This window comes from Mandrillus leucophaeus, unplaced genomic scaffold (genome assembly GCF_000951045.1).
Source record: "Mandrillus leucophaeus isolate KB7577 unplaced genomic scaffold, Mleu.le_1.0 Scaffold26, whole genome shotgun sequence".
NCBI classification, from domain to species: domain Eukaryota; kingdom Metazoa; phylum Chordata; class Mammalia; order Primates; family Cercopithecidae; genus Mandrillus; species Mandrillus leucophaeus.
This window is the reverse complement of record NW_012102698.1, coordinates 2,997,232-3,003,115: the sequence shown is the minus strand read 5'-3', so window position 1 is coordinate 3,003,115 and position 5,884 is coordinate 2,997,232.

The window sequence follows — 5,884 nt, the reverse complement described above, 5'->3', positions numbered from 1 at the left end:
CGTCTCTACTAAAAATGCAAAATTAGCCAGGTGTGGTGCTGCATGCCTGTAATTCCAGCTACTGAGAATTGCTTGAACCTGGGAGGTGGAGGTTGCGGTGAGCCAAGATCACGCCATTGCACTCCAGCCTGGGCAAAAGAGCGAAACTGCGTCTCAAAAAAAAAAAAAAAAAAAGAGTTCCGTCTATGTTTCCAGTGTGGTATTTGTTTTTTGCTTTGTTTATGGTGGTAGTAGGGGTTGCTGGTTTTTTCCTATAGAAATTGTTAATTTTTGGCCAAGCCCAGTGGCTCATGCTTGTAATTCCAGCACTGTGGGAGGCCAAGGAGAGCTAATTGCTTGAGCTCAGGAGTTTGAGACCAGACTGGGCAACATAGTGAGACCTCATCTCTACAAAAAATACAAAAATTAGCCGGGTGTGGTGACGTGTGCCAATAGTCCCAGCCACTCAGGAGGCTGAGGTGGGAGGATCACTTGAGCCTGGGGAGGTCAGGGTTGCAGTGATTGTGCCACTGCACTCCAGCCTAGGTGACAGAGTGGGACCCTGTCGCAAATAAGAGACATTTTAAGTGTTTATGTAGTTTGATCCTTCTTTTCCTTAATAGCTTTTATGTTCTCCTTAGAAAGACTTCTCCCTCTCTGAGGGAATAAAAAATCCTCTCATGGTTTTTCCTTTTTATAGTTTTACTTTTAACATTAAAAGTTTTAATCTTTTTGGAATTTATTTTGGCTCGAGCAGGGACCCAACCTTATTCTTTTTCCTCGGCATACCATTTGTACCAAGACCAACTGTGGAAGAAGAATCTACATCCTATTGATTTGAAGTGCTGTCTTCATAAAAACTCTTGGCCAGGCGCAGTGGCTTATGCCTATAATCCCAGCACTTTGGGAGGCTGAGGCAGGCAGATCACCTGAGGGTCAGGAGTTCGAGACCAGTCTGCTCACCATGGTGATACCCTGTCTCTACTAAAATAGAAAAATTAGCTGGGCATGGTTGCACATGCCTGTAATCCCAGCTCCTCAGGAGGCTGAGACAGGAGAATCGCTTGAACCTGGGAGGCAAAGATTGTGAGCCAAGATCGTGCCGCTGTACCCCAGCCCGGGCAACAAGAGTGAGATTCCATCTCAAAAAACTACAACAACAACAAACCCAAAAACTCAGTTATTGTGTGTTTGAGTTTTGTGTTTTTGCTTTCTCTTCTGTTCCATTGATCTGTCCAGTCATGTACTGATACCACCTTGCTTTCATTAATCATTTAATTCATTTATTCAATTAGCAAATATTTATTATGTCCTATATGCCAGAAGCCATTCTGGAAACCGAGTGTATAGCATTGAACAAAATGATCAAAGAGTGAAAAATAATGGTATCTTCGTGGAGCTTAAGTTCTCGTAGGGCATCTGTGTGAAAACATACGTCGGCTTTGGTAGGGCCAGTGTTGGCAAACTATACCCCAAATCCGGACTGTTTTCTGTTTCTGTAAAGAAATTTTTGTTGGAACGTAGCCACGTCCGTTTCTTTACGTATTGCCATGGCTGATTTTGTAGTTGAGACAGGACCCTGTGGTCTGCAAAGCTGAAGATATTTTCTCTCTGGACTTTCATGGAATTTGCCGACTCCTTTACTAGGGAAAGACTGAAAGTAAACAGAACAAATAGGCAAAATATATATTCGATATTGACAAGTGCTGTGGAGAAAAATCAAGCTGGAAGTGGGATAGGGCATATTGGGGATGGGATTTGCAACTTTAAATCAGTTGGTTTGGGAAGGCCTCTCTGAGAAGGAGGTGATATTTCAGTGAAGAGCCTGGGGGCAGGTCAGGAAATAAGCTTGGTGGAGGAACTTGAGCCGTGCAGTGATGAGAACTGATTTGTGTTCTAACAATGGGCAGGGTGGAAATGCAGAGACCAGTGAGCAGGCAGTGATGGTGATATGGGCCGGGATGGTGACGCGTAGCACAGGGTGGAAGCAGTGTTTTGTGAGAAGTGGGGGGCCTGGGGGGGGCTGGGCACAGTAGTTCACACCTATAATCCCAGCACTTAGGAAGGCCTAGGTGGGAGGATCGCTTGAGCCCAGGAGTTCAAGACCAGCCTGGGCAACATGGTGAAACTCTGCCTCTACAAAGAATACAAAACAGAACTGGGCGTGGTATTGCATGCCTGTAGTCCCAGCTACTTGGGAAAGTAAGGTGGGAGGATCGCTTGAGGCCGGGGGTGGAGGCTGCAGTGTGTCATGATCATAGCACTGTGCTCCAGCCTGGGCGACATAGACCCTGTCCCAAAATAAAATAATAAATATAAATCAGGAATGGGTGTTGAATTTGATTGAATGTTCTTCCAGCATCTATGGAGATAATCCTCTGTTATTTCTCTTTTGAGCTCTAAATATGAATATATTAATAGATTTTCTAATATTGGACTTTTTTTTTTTTTGAGACCGAGTCTCACTCTGTCACCCAGACTGGAGTGGCCCGATCTTGATCACTGCAACCTTCGCCTCCTGGGTTCAAGCAATTCTCCTGCCTTAACATCCTGAGTAGCTGGGATTATAGGCACGTGCCACCACACCCGGCTAATTTTTTTGTATTTTTAGTAGAGACAGAGTTTCACCGTGTTTGCCTGGCTGGTCTCGAACTCCTGACCTCAGGTCATCTGCCCGCCTCGACATCCCAAAGTGCTGGGATTACAATGTGAGCCACCGGGCTTGGCCTAAACCATTCTTTATTCCCAATTAAATCCTGCTTGGCTAATGGCATATATTTTTAAGAAGTTGCTGGATTCTTTTAAATGCTATATTTAAGATTTTTGTCTTGACATTCGTAAGTGAGATTAGTCTGTAATTTTCTGTGTATGTGGTCTTTGAAATCAATACTGTGTCTCCTTGTAAAAATGAGTTGGCATGTTTCTTAGGCTCTGAAGTTGGGTGAGTAGCCCTGAAGCTAGCTGTCTGTTTCCTGAAGATCTGATAGAATTGCTTTCCCAAAATCACTTCTTGGGCTGGGCGCAGTGGTTCATGCCTGTAATCCCAGCACTTTGGGAGGCCGAGGCAGGCGGATCACTTGAGCTCAGGCGCTAGAGACCAGCCTGGGCAACATGGTGAAACCTGTCTCTACCAAAAATACAAAAAGTCGCTGAGTGTCGTGGTGCATGTCTATGGTTCCAACTACTTAAGGAGGCTGAAACAGGAGGATGGCTTGAGCCCGGGAAATGGAGGTTGCAGTGAGCCAAGATCACGTGACAGCACTCCAGCCTGGGTAACATAGATTCCGTCTCAAAAAAAAAAACCTCTTGGCCTGCTGGGCTAATGTACTTTTTTTGGGAGTAGTTCTTGGACATTTTTCTTTATAAAACAGAACCATCATTTTTAATCGCTGTAAACTATTTAAATTAGGGCTTTACCATAACTTGCTTAACTTGTGTGGTTTAATGGCTTAATCCTTTTCTAAAAAAGGGTTGGGGTGGGTTTCAAGGAGTGCCTCCTAAAGTCGAACTCGTGATTATTCCCAGGGTCTGGTTGGTGGGAAATATTCCAAGTTATCATAGTAACCAGAGTGGCAGTTGTCATTCATCGTTTCTAAGTGCGGGTTGCGCTGCTGAGCGCTGTGTAGGCTCTCATTTGGTCTCCGTGGTAACCGTAGGAGGCAGCTGTTCTAATTTTACTGATGAGGAAACGGAGGGTCAGAGAGGTTCAGTCACTTACCCACTTGGGCAGTGCATCACGAACGGGAATCAAGTCTGCTCTTGAACTCCAGTCTGACAAATTCTTCCCCCATCCCGTATAGTGATTGGACTCATGTGAAAGGCCTCAAAAGATAAAAGTTTCCCTTCTTTCTCAGTGTGCATCTGAAGAACCATCTCCGTGGGAAATAATTAAATCATGTTACATTGGCACTCGGCTGGGAAGTGGATCCCACAGCCCCCGTGCATGAAGCTTTTGTCCGAAGTTCTTCCAGGCATTCTTAGGCTATCCCAGGAAGACTTGGGGGTGCTTCAGGGCTCAGAGTGGCCCCTGTGAGCCCACTCCGCTGGGGACTTAGAAGTTGGGGGCGGGGGAAGGTTTGAAAGCCTGAGTTGCTTTCCTAGCTGTTCACCAGGTGACCCCTGGGTTCCCTCAGTTTCTGCATTTGTAACACAGCTGGGAGAATCCTCGTGCAGGGCCAGGGTAAGGATAAGGATGTGGGCTTATCCAGGAGAAGGATATGGGCTCTGTTGCAGGGGCTGGGTTTGAGTCTCAGCTCCCGAATACGCCTAATTTAGCCACTAGAGTCTCAAGTTTTGGCTGAAAATGAAAACTGAGGTTTGAAACTAAGCTGAGGTTGTCCCCACCTCATAAAGTTGCCCTGAGGATCGGAAAAGACAATGGGTGGAAGGGTTTTATAAACTGTAGGGTGGGCTGAGCGTGGTGGCTCACGCCTGTAATCCCAGCACTTTGGGAGGCTGAGGCAGGTGGACCACCTGAGGTCAGGAGTTTGAGACCAGCCTGGCCAACATGGTGAAACCCTCTCTCTACTAAAAGAAACAAAAAAATAAAATTAAATTAAATTAAAATAAAAAAAATTAGCTGGGTGTGATGGCGCATGCCTGTAATCCACCTACTCGGGAGGCGGAGGTGGGAGAATCACCTGAACCTGGGAGGCCGGGGTTGCAGTGAGCCGAGATCGTGCCATTGCACTCCAGCCCGAGCGACAAGAGCGAGACTCCATCTCAAAAATAAATGAATGAATAAATAAGTAAACAAACTGTAGGGTGCAGGGCACATGTGAACTGTCATCACATTCCTCGCTCCTGAAACTAGCACTGTTGAGCTGTTGGTGCTGGCATGTCACCTGTCCAGTGTCATGCAGAACTAGGAGGAGAACTAGTGGCAACTCAGAGGTGGCGGAAACTGCACTGGGGTGTGGACGGCCCAGGCTTAATGCTCACTTCCCACGCGCCCTCTTCCCTGCTCGTCCCTGGAGTCACTCGCCTGGAAAGGGCTCTGCCAGTTCTGGAGTTGGAAGAAAGTGACTAACTTACAGAAGCAGGTCACTCGCTTGAGGCAGGGGAGGCAGCCGGATTGCCAGAACTCCTAGCAAATATCAGTTTTCCCGGTCCAGGCCATTGCCATTATTCACGGATTCACCTACTCACTGAAATTTATTTGTGACCCCAGAATCAGTACTCATGGTACTTTCAGGTTAATGACTGACATTCATGGAGTGTCGAAAAATTCCTTACCTGACACATGTTTCCAGCTGAGGTCGGACAAGGCGATGCTGCATCTTCGTATGTCAGTCCTCACACTGTAAAGTAGTGTCCTTTTTGCGTCTAATTAGTGCCATGTCTTTTGTATTTTTTATGCTTTTTGTCAGTGATTTAAAATGGCCCTGGGCTGAGGTGCTGTCTAATCCCAGGCACGAGATGGCTGTGATGTACTTTTTGGAGAAAATACACGTGTTAGAGAAGCTTCGTTCAACATTGATTGTTGCTGGCCATGAGTTCAATGTTAGTGAATGAACTATATATTAAATATGGTGTCTTTTTTTTTTTTTTATTTAAACGGAGTCTCACTCTGTCTCCCGGGCTAGAGTGCAGTGGCGTGATTTTACCTCACTGCAACTTCCGCCTCCCAGGTTCAAGCGATTCTCCTGCCTTAGCCTCCCAAATAGCCGGGATTACGGCGCCCGCCACCACGCCTGGCTAATTTTTGTATTTTTAATAGAGATGGGGTTTTGCGATTTTGGCCAGGCTGGTCTTTAACTCCTGACCTCAAGTAATCTGCCCGCCTTAGCCTTTCAAAGTGCTGGGATTACAGGCATGAGCCACCGCATCTGGCCTCAAATAAGGTATCTTGAAAGAGAAACATACATAAAGCAAGGTTATGAATTGATCAGTTGCTGAAAATGTG